Source organism: Malania oleifera, chromosome 5, assembly GCF_029873635.1.
Source record: "Malania oleifera isolate guangnan ecotype guangnan chromosome 5, ASM2987363v1, whole genome shotgun sequence".
NCBI lineage: Eukaryota > Viridiplantae > Streptophyta > Magnoliopsida > Santalales > Ximeniaceae > Malania > Malania oleifera.
Window position 1 is genome coordinate 15452774 of NC_080421.1, and position 13828 is coordinate 15466601.

A 13828-nucleotide genomic window follows, 5' to 3' on the forward strand; every position below is an offset into this window, starting at 1 on the left:
AGGTTAGTGGTGACTCCATCACTCATCGTTTTCCACAAAAAAATCCTCTTCAAAATACACATCTATTTTTCCCAATTCATAACCGAACCCACATTTTTTCGCCAGAGAGTGGTTCTCTGGGCCGGGTCTAGGACGTCGCGACAACCAAAAAAGTGAAGAAAAGTCTTTAAAAATCCCATAAAATTTTGGAAAAAATATTGAAAAATTTTCAAAAAATTCTACAATTTTTTTTGAAAAAAATCTTGGAATGTTTTAAAGACTCTTCTTGATCAAATTTGATGATTTTATTATCTGTATATATTTTATTTTTGTGTGTGTGTGTCCTAATAATTAAACAAATGGTAAAGAGATAGTTCTAAGCGGGGTTTATCTAACAAAATCCCCTCATTTGGAGGTCTTATTAGACATTTCTAAATCGCACATTATTTTTCATTTTTCCTTTAGATTTTTATTTATTTATTTATTTATTTTAAATAAATTAATTAAAGACCATTAAATTCAATTTAGGAATAATTCATAACGAATTAGGTATTGTTTGTATAATGGGTATATTGGGGGTGCTAGTACCTTCCTCTTGCTTATATTACTAAACTCCCAATCCCAACTCCAGGTAAAAATAAACTGACACTACTGGCTCCTTGACTTAGGATTAGTCTAGAGATCAATTAACAAGTAGAAATTAAGTGAACTAACTGCACCTAGGTAAATAACAGGTTAGTGGCGACTCCATCTAACTTATAATATAATTTCTTGCCACTCTGAATCCTTTATCCGGGATGTTGTGATAGCTTGGTGACTCCGTGGAAGACCTAGAGAGTCAAGCCACTAATTAATTATTAATTATCCCAAATATGAATTTAATGGTCTTTTTTATTATTCCATGATATGTTATTTGTAAATATGAATAATTGTTGCACACTTGTGAATATTTTGCCTATATATATAACTCTTATATGCATGTTGTCAATAAATGGATAAGCATGTGCAGCATCCGATGATATTTTGGGATTTGGGGATAGACTTTAAAAATTTATGTGAGCACACACACTTTCACGAGTCTTCTACCTGGACTTTACCTTTTAGGAATAGATAGGGGTGTAGTATCGCTAGCTCCCATGAGACAAGGTCTTTGGGGGCGTGCGAATCGCTTTGCTTGGTTTTTACTTTGTTGAAGCCCATTAAGTAAGGATAGGGGACATTCTAGGAACCTATTGTTGATAGAGAATAGAGCTTGAACCACACATATCTTACTTTAGCTTCCTCCCTTAGGATAGAGCCTTGAAGAAAACTTGTAAGTGATAAATCCACCTAGGGTTGGGATATGAGCTTCATCTTTCTTCAAATGATTTAGTCCAGTCTTTTGTTGTCTATTTGTGTTGCCTAGTGTTGTTTCCCACATTCTACATTCATCTTAGATATACACACTACTTAGCCAAAATTCTGGATAAGCCCCAAATCACCCATGGACAACTTACTAGTCATATACAATAAAGAAGAAATAGAGGTTCAACAGTTTTTTGGAGTCCAACAGAGTCATCATAAAAGTTGTTGAATTGAAAGAATTGAGGTGCTTGAGGAAGGAATTGAGGGGCAATTTGGTCAAATTGGTGCGTCAAACAAATTAATTCTCACAGATATCAAACCATTGTAATTCCCACTCTTCATATGGGACTTTTAGTTGCCAAGTTTTGCCTTAGTTTAGACAGGAATGAAAGTTTAAAGAAATAGTATGCTATAGGAAAAGTTACGGAGATATGGAAGATTTATTAGCCGAGGAAAGATCTATCAAGAATTGAATGTTCAATAGATAGGATAATTCTTAGAAGCCAATAGAGGAAAGAAATGTGTCTACAAGTTGAGGAAGACAATGTGATTCTAAAATTATGAAGATTGTATATCAAAAGCTAAGTTGATTTGGGAGTTTTCATTAGGTGATGAGGTTTTTCTAAAGAATTTTGGCAAAGTGGTTGTTTTAGGTTGCATTGCATTCATGCGCAACCATGTATGCATAGTTATTGCCAATGGATCCTTACTCATATTCCAATTGCCTACAAAATGAGTGTGTTAGAGTGGCAGAATTAAATTTCGATGTTCAAACATTGAGAAAAACAAGGAAATATCCCTACATCCTTAATTATAATGCTAAACGGAAAGTTAGAATCATGGAAAAACAATTGGAAAAACACATGAGGGGACTTGAACAAAATCATAAGGAGATTTGTCAGGATGTTCATGAGATTAAGGATCAAATGATTAAATTGATGGAGATGCTTTCTACTATGAGTAAGGGAAAATCAGTGCAATCTCTAGAACCTGCAAATGAAGAAGATCCTCTATTTCCACTAGGATTTGCACCTGTTGGAGAAGATCCGTCATCACAACCAGTGAATATGACAACTGGCTTGGGACCAAGTTCGCAACCGCTCATTCCAACGACACCAATTTTAGGACTCCAACCGGTTGGGAATACACAAACACCACCAATCATAAGTCTTGATATCAAAGGAAGGGGAATAGCCAGGGAAACAACTAAAGAGAAAGCCCCTAGTATGGAGGTAAACCATAGGTATGAATTATTGGAGGAGCGCTTGCGAGTCATGGAGGGTACGAACGTGTTTGGATCAATGGATGCATTTGATCTATGTTTGGTGCCTAATGTGATTCTACCTCCAAAGTTCAAATACTCGGACTTTAAAAAGTTTAGTGGGTTCAAATGTCCATTAACTCATTTGAAGATTTATTGTCAAAAAATGGTTGTATATTCCGATAATGACAAACTGCTTATCCATTGCTTCTAAGATAGTTTGATTAGGGCAGCTATGAGGTGGTATATTCAGCTGAACCGAATAAAGATTTGCACTTGGAAGGATTTAACTCATGCCTTCATAGCACAGTACATACATGTAATTGAAATGAATCTGAATAGATTAACTCTACAAAATATGGAGAAGAAGTCGAGTGAGTCATTTAAAGAATATGCTTATCGATTGAGAGAAGTAGCAGCTTAGATGCATCCTCCAATTGAGGATAAGGAGGCAATCTCTTTGTTTGTTAATACCCTCAAAGACCCATATTTCAATTATCTTATCAGAAGCACTCCCTAGAATTTTGTAGATTTGGTAATCACAGGGGAAGGAATTGAAGGGGCATTTAAGATGGGAATGATGGACAACTCAAGTATTAAGTAGGAAGCTGTGAAGGAAAGAATGGACAAAAAAAAAAAAAAAAAAAAAAAAAAAAGGAGGTACAAGCAATACAAGGTCATCCTTATGGAGGAGGTAATGCCAGATAGGAAAGAATGCTCATTTAGTAGAATTCCATGTTGAGCTGATTGGTTGCCAACTTTGGTAGTGGATCAATCCAACACAGAAGTGATGACGAAAAATTGGATTAGATAAATGACATGTGCTTATGTACCGAGTGGTGATGAAATCAATGAAATATTAGGGATGTTTATGAATTCCTTCACTTTTTTCAACAAGGGAGTGACACCCAATAAATTCTTTTGGTTTAAATTATTTTGAATAAAATAAAAATGCATTTCAGTCGCATCTCAGGGTCAGCTTTTGCCAAATTTTGTTTGGTTTTACTTGTGCTTCACGCAAGGATACAAGAAATTGTTTTAACAATACAATAATTGATTTGGAGAATCAATTCAGTGGGGCAAGAGAAAAAGCATAAAAATGAAAAATAAAAAATAAAAAATAGAAAGAGAACTGAAAAAAGGAAAAAAAGAAAAAGAAAAAACCCACATGTTTGGTGCGTAGTAGGAATCCCACTCCAACAATGCACCCTCAATAGTTTTAAGGAGATGAACTAGTCTGAAAAAAATGTTGACAATTCATTAGGATCCCTATAGGAAATGAATTAAAAATTATAAAGGGTTTTATCAAGAGAAGCATTGATGTTAGCTGATATAGGTGAAGATGATGTGCCATACTCTATCAACTCAAATGTTGTAAAAGAAAAAAATATTTTGCTTGGTGACATGTGTGTCTTTTTTATGGGATCAATGAGTAAGGTTCCTTGACTTTTTATTCCAAACTGTGGTCATTATCTTATGGGTGAAATGATTGTGTTCTGATCAAATGACGGGTGATCATCTTTGGCCGACCTGTATTTCCAACTGAACCAAACAATGCATTGACTTACCATTGGTAACCTATTTGAGCCTTATTTTTAAACCAACATTTTCTTAAAGTCGGTTTACCAAAAATATAACCTGGGTTTATTTCCTCTAATGTTCGACAATTCATTTGAGCCAATGGTTATTGCCAAAAGGATGAAAGACCATCTTTTGGCTATCCGAAATCAAATAAGAAATTCCTTGTTAGCCCTGTTGAGCCTGAAAATTTATTTCTTGAATACATCCTTAAATGATTACTCCTCGCACTCGGGCAATTTCAAAGAGACTAATGTAGAAATCTTAAGAGAATCCCAAATAAAAAGGGAAACCAAAATCCCTTCATAAAAGGAAAATCAAAAGATGTAGTAAAAGAAGGGAAATATATTTAAAAAAAAATGATAAGGGGAAAAGCAAAAGATATAGTAAAAGAAGGGAAATATCAACAAAAAGAGAGAAAAATGATAAGGGGCATACTTCATTGACAATCTTTGGCAAACATTACCAGACAAAATTCATGACTTTGAGAAAAGAAGGAAAATATAAAAAAAAAAAAAAAAAAGAAATAAAAATGATAAGGGGAAAAGCAAAAGATGTAGTAAAAGAAGGGATATATCAACAAAGAGAAAGAAAAATGATAAGGGGCATACTTCATTGGCAATCTTTGGCAAATATTACCAGACAAAATTCATGACTTTGAGCCTTATTAAATCTTTTTCTTCTTTAGCCTATTTCCTTAGCCTACATTACAGTTCAAAATGAAAGTCCTAACCTGATTGTTATGTACCAGTGCCTCAAATGAATTATCAAACTTGCAACGCCCTGAACCCACAACTGGGGTCTAGAGTGTTATTTTAAATAAATTTCTGATACCAATAAATATACAGTAGAAGATCTCCATAACAATTATTAGAGTACTAAAAATCATCCTTTATTACAATAAAAATCTCAGTATCGCAGTAAAGTTCTAAACTCATAAAAAACATAAATAAAATAATAACAATTCTAACCAAGAACCTTCTACGCCACCAATGCTTCCACTACGCACTCTGATTACTGTTATACTCCTCATGGCATCTAAAAAATAATTGATCATGATGGGGTGAGACACCTCTCAGTAAGAAGGAATAAATTATTATGAGTGGGTGGCCAATGAGTTTTAGTGTATCATATATATATATATATATATAACATTTAATACTGTAACATTCATGTTTATATATAAAACAATTAAACAGTTTCATAAACCAATATTTCTATATCCTCAGTCCCTAAATCATGTTTACGTATAAGCAATTATGTCTTTTGGTGACCACATCTGGTGCATACCCAGACACTCACTGTGAGGCCTTACGTATTGCTATTCCCCACTAGCAAGCCCTCGGGCTAAGTCCCGTGGATCAGAGCATCACGTATCGCCATCCCCCTCTACCTTGATATCACCAAACATATCCCTCAGATATACAGTTGCACTATACAACGATACCATATATCTGATAATCTCTCAACTTTACTTTCAACAATCCACGTGATCTTAACAGGTTTAATTTATACAATAAACTGAAATATTCTCATGCCACACATTTTAATGATAAATGTAACGACATGGAGAATTTTTAACTATTTAAAATAATAAGAAAGATAATAAAAGTAAGAGGGGAAATAGAAGAAAGGGAAAAGAAATTGTAAAGGGGTAACAAGTAGGTGCTCGTTGACGAGTAGGATTTTCTCGTCGACGAGAGATCTTGTGAGCCTCATTGCTAAGTATGCATGTCTCGTTGATGAGGATTAACCAAAAGGGTTTAAGATGTTCTAAAACTTGTCGACGAGCTCACGGCCTTGTCAATGAGTATTATCTGTGGTGCGTCGTCGAGTCATGTCTTCTTTTTGACGAGTCCATGTGGCAAAGATGACTCACTCGAAAAATGAGTAGCTTGAAAGTTATCCCAAGTATAGGAGTTACGTCGTGTAATATTCAGCCCAAGGGTTAGATCGTCTTATCAGGGAATGCGTTTTAATATCAAATTTTACGTTCTTCCAATCGAAATTAAAAACGTACTCAGTTCAGATTCGGGATCACAAAGGCGTTTGATTTTACTTTTGACAAATTAAATAACACGCAAATTAAAACTCTTAACATAGCATGCACTGAAATTGAGAGCAAAAACAGAAACTCTAATCTACTCAAGGAAACATTGAAACACGCGTTAATCAAATATGGCAACCTAGAACATGGAATCAAAGATGCGCAATGGAAACTCAATTACACACTCACGTGTGCAATAAAAACGGAACCTTTAACAAAACTATGAAATTGAAACAAATATCATACATTAAATGCAAACACGAACTCAACGAGAATTTAAAACACACAAACAATACGGAGCACGATAAAAACATGAGTTTTGCTTAAACCAACCGTAACTAAACCAAGCTTCGATAAAAAGACTAAATTTTGAAAAAGCAACTAATTTAATTTCCTTAAACAAAAACATTTTTTTTAATCTTATTTTTGTATTTATTATTTTTTTTTTCTTTTCGGGAAACCGAACCAAACTCTAAAAAAAAATAACCAAACTAACACCAACTTTAATGCTACTAAAATAAGACAAGGATAAATGCAATTTAATTTAAATAATAACAACCAAGAGAGGCAATTAAAAATTGATGCTTTAATTAAAATTCATAAAACAAAGTTTAACAATTATTCAATACTAAAAAAAACTGGAAAGAAAAGAAAACTAAACAAATAATAGAAACGAAATAAGAGAGAGAGAAAGCAGGGGCCTGCGCTGGTATTCTTAGAGAAGCAGAGAGCCTCTCGGGTAGTTGGTATTGATGCTGAAGTTGCTGGCTACTCTTGGTGTGGAGAAGATATTGCAGCAGTTAGAGCTCTTCTCAGATGTTCTGATGTTTCAGCTGTGGACTGGTAGTGGCAGCAAGGGAGCCTGCTAGTAGAGTTGAAGATGCTGATCTGGTGTGGCTCGGGGAGTAGAAGCTGGGCTGCCGTTGGCTGAGCAGAGGAGGCTGTGTGCAGAGGTTGAGAGAGAGGAGAGCTAAAGCAGGTAAGGGAGAAAATAGAGGGAGAGAAAGAGGGAGTTTTCGGAAGGAGAGAAAAAGAGGGATTCAGGGGAAGAGGAAGAAGGAAAGGGAAAAGAACTAGAGGGAGAAAGAAGGAAGGAGAAGAGAGAACGAGAAGGGGAAAGATAGAGAGAGAGAGCTGAGAAGAGAGACAAGATGGAAAGAAAGAAAAAAATTAAAAAAGAAGAGGAGAAGCTGTGCGGGCCAGTTGTAAAGAAGAGAGAAAAATTGCCCTACCCAGATTAGCCAACCCGACCCGGCCATGCATGGCCGGGTCACATCAATTACCCATTCATATATATATATATTATTTTCTCATTTTATTTGTTCTCTGCTTTCATAGCCTATTTTTACCCTTCTGGAGCCCGTTTCTCGCAAAACTCAAAACATGAAAGTTGTAAATAATTTTTTCCTCTTTCTCCAAAAATTTGAATCGTCTCAATCGGAACTCAGATGAAAAAGTTATGCATGAAATACGAACAGGTATCAGTTTTGGTTCTGGAAAATTTTCCTGTAATAAAAAAATACCAAAAATTCATAAATGGTGCAATAAAGTTCAAGAATGATAAATATGGCACTTTATTAAAATATTGGACAAATTTGGACATTTAATTAAAAATATAAGCCGTAAAGGCCGGGTTAAGATGTCTAATTATGCAGTTTTCACGTGTAATCAGAAGACGGGTATAAGAAGGTTTGAGGTAGCTTCTTTGCGAAGGAAATCATTTTTCCTTCATTTTTCTCTCTCTAAACTCGTCTCTCTCCCTTCTCTCTAAGAATCCGGTCTGGATTCAGTTCGAATTGACGATCGGAGGTCGCTACGGTGTTTTAGGGAAGATTCTCTAAACGTCTAGCAGATCAATTTTCTAAACTGGGCTTTTCAAAAAATGCTCCTAAGTTGAGGTAAAGATTAAGATTTTTATTTTTGGATTTTTATAAGTTTATTTAAGGTTTATAAGTTGATAAAATGCAAAAATAGTAGTTTATTTGGGGATTATTTAATCAAACTAGGGTTTTTAAACCAGGGTCCAAGTGAGCATTATAGGCATCAGTTTGGGATACCTGTTGGTGTAGTTCAAGGAGTCAGGTAAGAGGGAAATATATATATATATATATATATATATTAAATCAGGTTTTCATGAATTAAATAAAAATGGACTATGTTATATATATATATATATATATATATATATGTATATATATTTTCATGTGGGTATAAAATGCCAACCATGTAAAATATGTTTTCTAAACTTAGGGTTGCTTATTTAGCTATGCATATGTGAAAATGAACTAATGAAAGTGGAAAAGATTTTATAGGATAATTATGTAAGAAATGAAGGTATATTTTCAGTATATAAACGTTAAATGTTGGTTGGCTTATTTTACAAGCAATGTATGAATTTTACTGCAAAATTGTGTGGCATGAGTAGATGGTATTGTAGTGCAAACATATGTTATACGTATGAGATGCATGCTATGTAAGAAATGCATCGATAATGAAAAGTTATAAGGATTATGTTGCTTATGTTTGATAATGCAACCATGTATACAATGACAACTAAAAACAGTTGTAGACTAATTGATGACAGATAAAAGGAGCTGTGTTAGCAAATTTTAGCGCATATCTATATGGACTAATTGGTGTACAATTAAAAGGAGTTGTTGTACGAATGAATGAAATGAAAATGAAACGAAATGGATATGAAATATGAAATGTGAATGATGTAAAATGTGAAAGGTTACGTAAAGTGAGATGTTATGAAATGCTAAACTTATGAACATGAACAGTTATGGATGGTTGAATAATGACAGATAGAATAATGTGTTATGGTATTATCAAGTATTTATGTTAGTAGAACATGTTATGTTAGGGCGAGGCAAACTTTTCACCTAAGGGCTTGCTGAAAAAGGTGAGTGCACTAGTAGTATCAGATGTAGTAATAGGCTGCATAATGCACTAAGGCAGAGGGAAACTATTTGTATGGGCAAGTAGATTTCCCTATTCTCGAGGGCCTTCGCTGGTAAACTTTTGTATGAACTGTGTGAGTATGAGATTAATTTATCAATTGAGGGCTTACTGAGTAAGGTGAGTGCCTTGGTATGCTTCAATTGTGGGCTTTGGGTTGCCTAATGTATCAGAGTAGAGGGGTGCTACTTGTATGAGCGGATAATCAACCTTATCCTTGGGTAGTCTCGGGGGTAAATACTTTGCATGTGTTTGAATAGGATCAGAAATAGTTTTAGGAATTTATGTTAATGGTTTGAAAATAATATTAAAATGTTGATTATAATCTCATGTTGACTACATGTTTTAATATGTATTGTTTCTTCCCTTACTGAGATGTGTCTCACACGAATATAAATTTATCTTTTTTCAGCACCTCCTCGAGATCGAGCTTAGAGAGCTCGTGTAATGACCTCAAAATCTCAATATAAAATGTAACATAATAAATAGAAAAGTTAACCTGAACTCGTGGGTAACGGGGACACTTGTCAATCACAGCAGAAACCTAAGCAGCAATAAGTATAAAATCTCAAATATCCAACTATAAAATATAATACCAGAGTTTACTACATCATCAAAATACTGTATTTATATACAACTTCCAAAACATCAAAATAACCCTAGGATCATACAACAAAAATAATCATGATCCTAGTACAAAATCTTACCCTCCTAGTGGGGTAACTTAATAAGCTTAACGGCGGCCATGACCCACTGGTCTCTCAGGGTCTCCTAAAAAATTAATTAAGTTTGGGGGGGTGGGACGCTTCTCAGTAAGAGAAAATAAACAAAATGCAGCTGTGTGACAACATAAATATATAATGCAGTTATACATATACAATAAATTTCATATATCTAAAAACATTCGTCATAACATATTGAATCATCATTCACTTTCATATTTTCTAGTAAATCATATCGTACATAAAACGTATGTTATATTTGATAATACTGAAAACATACCTAGGATGAATAGCTAGCTAATGTCATGTATTACCTCCCATGACGGGTTGTGCAGTCTGAAGGCGGGACCTGACAATGGCTGGCCGACCACTGCTGAGTCAAAAATATCTGTAAGTACAATGGATCCGCCACACCCTGATCCGAACTTCCAAGTGGACGTCTACAACTCTACACTGGAAGCCATATCGACTATCCATCTCCCACCCCCTCATGGGGTGATTAGCACAAGTCTGAACATAGATATCTGATCTATATAGTTACGGTACCAAGCTCCTGAAACTTAACTAAACTAACATCCGAGTTCTGATAACATATATTACATGATAATATAGCATCTTTCATAATTTCATAATTACGGCCTCGTGCCTAACATTTCATATTTACGGCCTCGTGCCGAACATTTCATAATTATGACCTCGTGCTGAACATTTCATAATTATCATTCGGAATATAAATCAATTATCATGTATTTCAAAATCATCATATACTACATTATTACGTAATTCCTGAAAACATGTTTTTATCGTAAAATTTCCATATCATAATACATTCATGCAAAAATAATATTCGTGCCACACAAAGCTGAGTGAATCCATAAATTTCATTCTAAAATCACATTTTCTATATAACAGCAGTATTTTCCCAATAACATACATTTTCTCAATAATATTCAAATATAGTACATATTTCCTGAAATTTACTTTGCGATAATAATAATAATACGTGTGGAAAAATAACTGCTTTAACTTATTCCCTTACCTGACTACTGAGAAAGCCCTAAAATATCCTGGTCTAACACCCGTAGGGTTTCCTGATCAATACCCTAAAAATGAAAACTCTTAGTACTAAACTTCAGTATTTTCACATGTATATCATTTCCTATAACTACCATAAAACCAAATTCGGCATAAAAAGTCTTACCTCAACTCAAGGTTAAATTTCAATGGAGTTCCACCGACGATCCGCTCCGGCAGCTATGTAGAGAATTTCTCTAGGAGCGTTGTGGTGGCTTCAGATTGTTTAACCGGCGAGCGATGGAGCCGGAATCGAAGAGAGAAGAGAGAGAAACCGTAGGGAGAGAGAGAGAGTGTGAGATTTTTATAAATTTTTTATGTTTAATCCGGGTTTTTGATATTTGTAGGACTGGATTCGTTGACGAGCCACGTCATTTCGTCGACGAGTCCTTCAATAATTTCATCGACGAAACCCACTCCTCGTCGACGAAATTCAGACTTACTTCAAAACCTCTCTCGATATTTTCTCGTCAACGAATCTTGCCTTCGTCGACGAGGTCCTCTTATACCCTCGTCGACAAATCCCCTGTGTTCATCATCGAAGTCGACTTCCTTCTTCTTTTGCTGTTTCCATTTCCCTTCCCCTTCATTATTTAAATCCTATTATTATTCGAGTTGTCACAGCTCGAGACTGATAACATTTTTGGGTTATAGATAGAGAAATGTTATAAACATTTTGATGATATTTTGGGATGTGTATATTTTATGTTTTATGTTTTATTTTTTATGTTTTAAGTCTTCTAGATAATGGATGACTGTGAATACTGGAAGTGTAGATTATGTTTTGGAGATAAGTATAAATATGTGAATGCAGGTGGATGAATGGTGTATTTTTGGTGTATAGATAGATGTAGAAAACTATGGTATTTTATGGATGGAAGATTATGTTTATGTTTTTCGCTGCATATTTATTTATAAAATAATAGGATTTTTAGGGATAACGCACTGGACCGAGTTTAAGGGTTCGAGGCATTATAATAAATCATACTTTAATAATATTCGTATAATCATATGCTCAAATTAAAAACCAATATAATATCTATATACACATATTCTGCAATTTAATCGGTTAATCATTAAAATAGTTGACATAATATATTCCCCTTACCTTAGCCCCAGAGTGATGCCTATGACGTCCCAATAACAAATTCACTCTGGTTAAAGTGTTTAGAAGCGGAGTTAAGACCCGGATATGATGTTCATTTTTCAATTTGGCTAGGAAATGAAAAGAAATCTGTGAGAGAGAGAGAGAGAGAGAGAGAGAGAGAGAGAGAGAGAGAGAGAGAGAGAGAGGTGAGAGTGTATGTCCAAACAAAGCAAAGGGGGGGTGGGGATTGAAATTTTTTTTGTCTCCTGAATGTTCAAGAGACATCTTTACCTATATATATGTATATAATATTATAATATTATTATATTATATTATTTAATTTATAATAATAATTTATTATTTATTTAAAAAAAATTTAAAAATTTTAATTTTAATTTTAATTTTTTTTTACACTTCCATGCATAGTATTTTTGGGGTTGTTACATTCTCCCCTCCTTATAGGAATTTCGCCCTCAAAATTTGTTAAATATTATCCTAAATAAAATCTATTGTTAACGCCTAGTACTAGAAAATATCCTAGCCTACCCATTCATATTCTCGTCCTACTTCATACCTATATTCTAGTAATAATCATCCTTAAAGTCTATAGAATCTGTATCCTAAACTCTGATACCATCTGTAACACTCCAAACCCGCAATTGGGGTCCAGAGTGTTATTTTAAATAAATCTCTAATATCAATAAATACATAACGGAAAATCTCCATAATAATTATCAGAGTACTAAAAACCATCGTTTATTACAATAAAAATCTCATTATCATAGTAAAGTTCTGAACTCATCAAAAACATAAATAAAATAATAACAATTCTAACCAAGAACCTTCTACCCCACCAACGCTTCCACTACGTACTCTAATTACTGTTATACTCCTTATGACATCTGAAAAATAATTGATCATGATGGGGTGAGACATCTCTCAATAAGAAGGAATAAATTATTATTAGTAGGTGACCAATGAGTTTTAGTGTATCATATATATATATATAACATTTAATACTGTAACATTCATGTTTATATATAAAACAATTAAACAGTTTCATAAACCTATATTTCCATATCCTCATTCCCTAAATCATGTTTACGTATAAGCAATTCTATCTTTCGGTGACCACATCTGGTGCATACCCAAGTACTCGCTGTGAGGCGTTACGTATTACCGTCCCTCACCAGCAAGCCCTCGGGCTAAGTCCCAAGGATCGGAGCATTACGTATCGTCATCCCCCTCTACCTTGATATCGCCAAAGATATCCCTTAGATATACAATTGCACCATACAATGATATCATATATCTAACAATCTTTCCACTTTATTTTCAATAATCCACGTGATCTCAACAGGTTTAATTTATACAATAAACTGAAATATTCTCATGCCACACATTTAAATGATAAATTATACTTTAATAATATTCATATAATCATATACTCAGATTAAAAACCAACATAATATCCATATACTCATATTCTGCAATTTAATCGGTTAATTTTTAAAATAGTTGACATAAGTTATTCCCCTTACCTCAGCCCCGGAGTGGTGCCTACGACATCCCAATGACAAATCCACTTCGGTTAAAGTGTTCAGGAGCGGAGTTAGGACTTGGATATGATGTTCGTTTTTTAATTTGGCCGGGAAATGGAGAGAAATCTTAGAGAGAGAGAGAGAGAGAGAGAGGTGAGAGTGTACGACTAAACAAAGCAAAGGGAGGTAGTGATTAAAATTTTTTTATCGCCTGAATGTTCAGGAGACATCTCT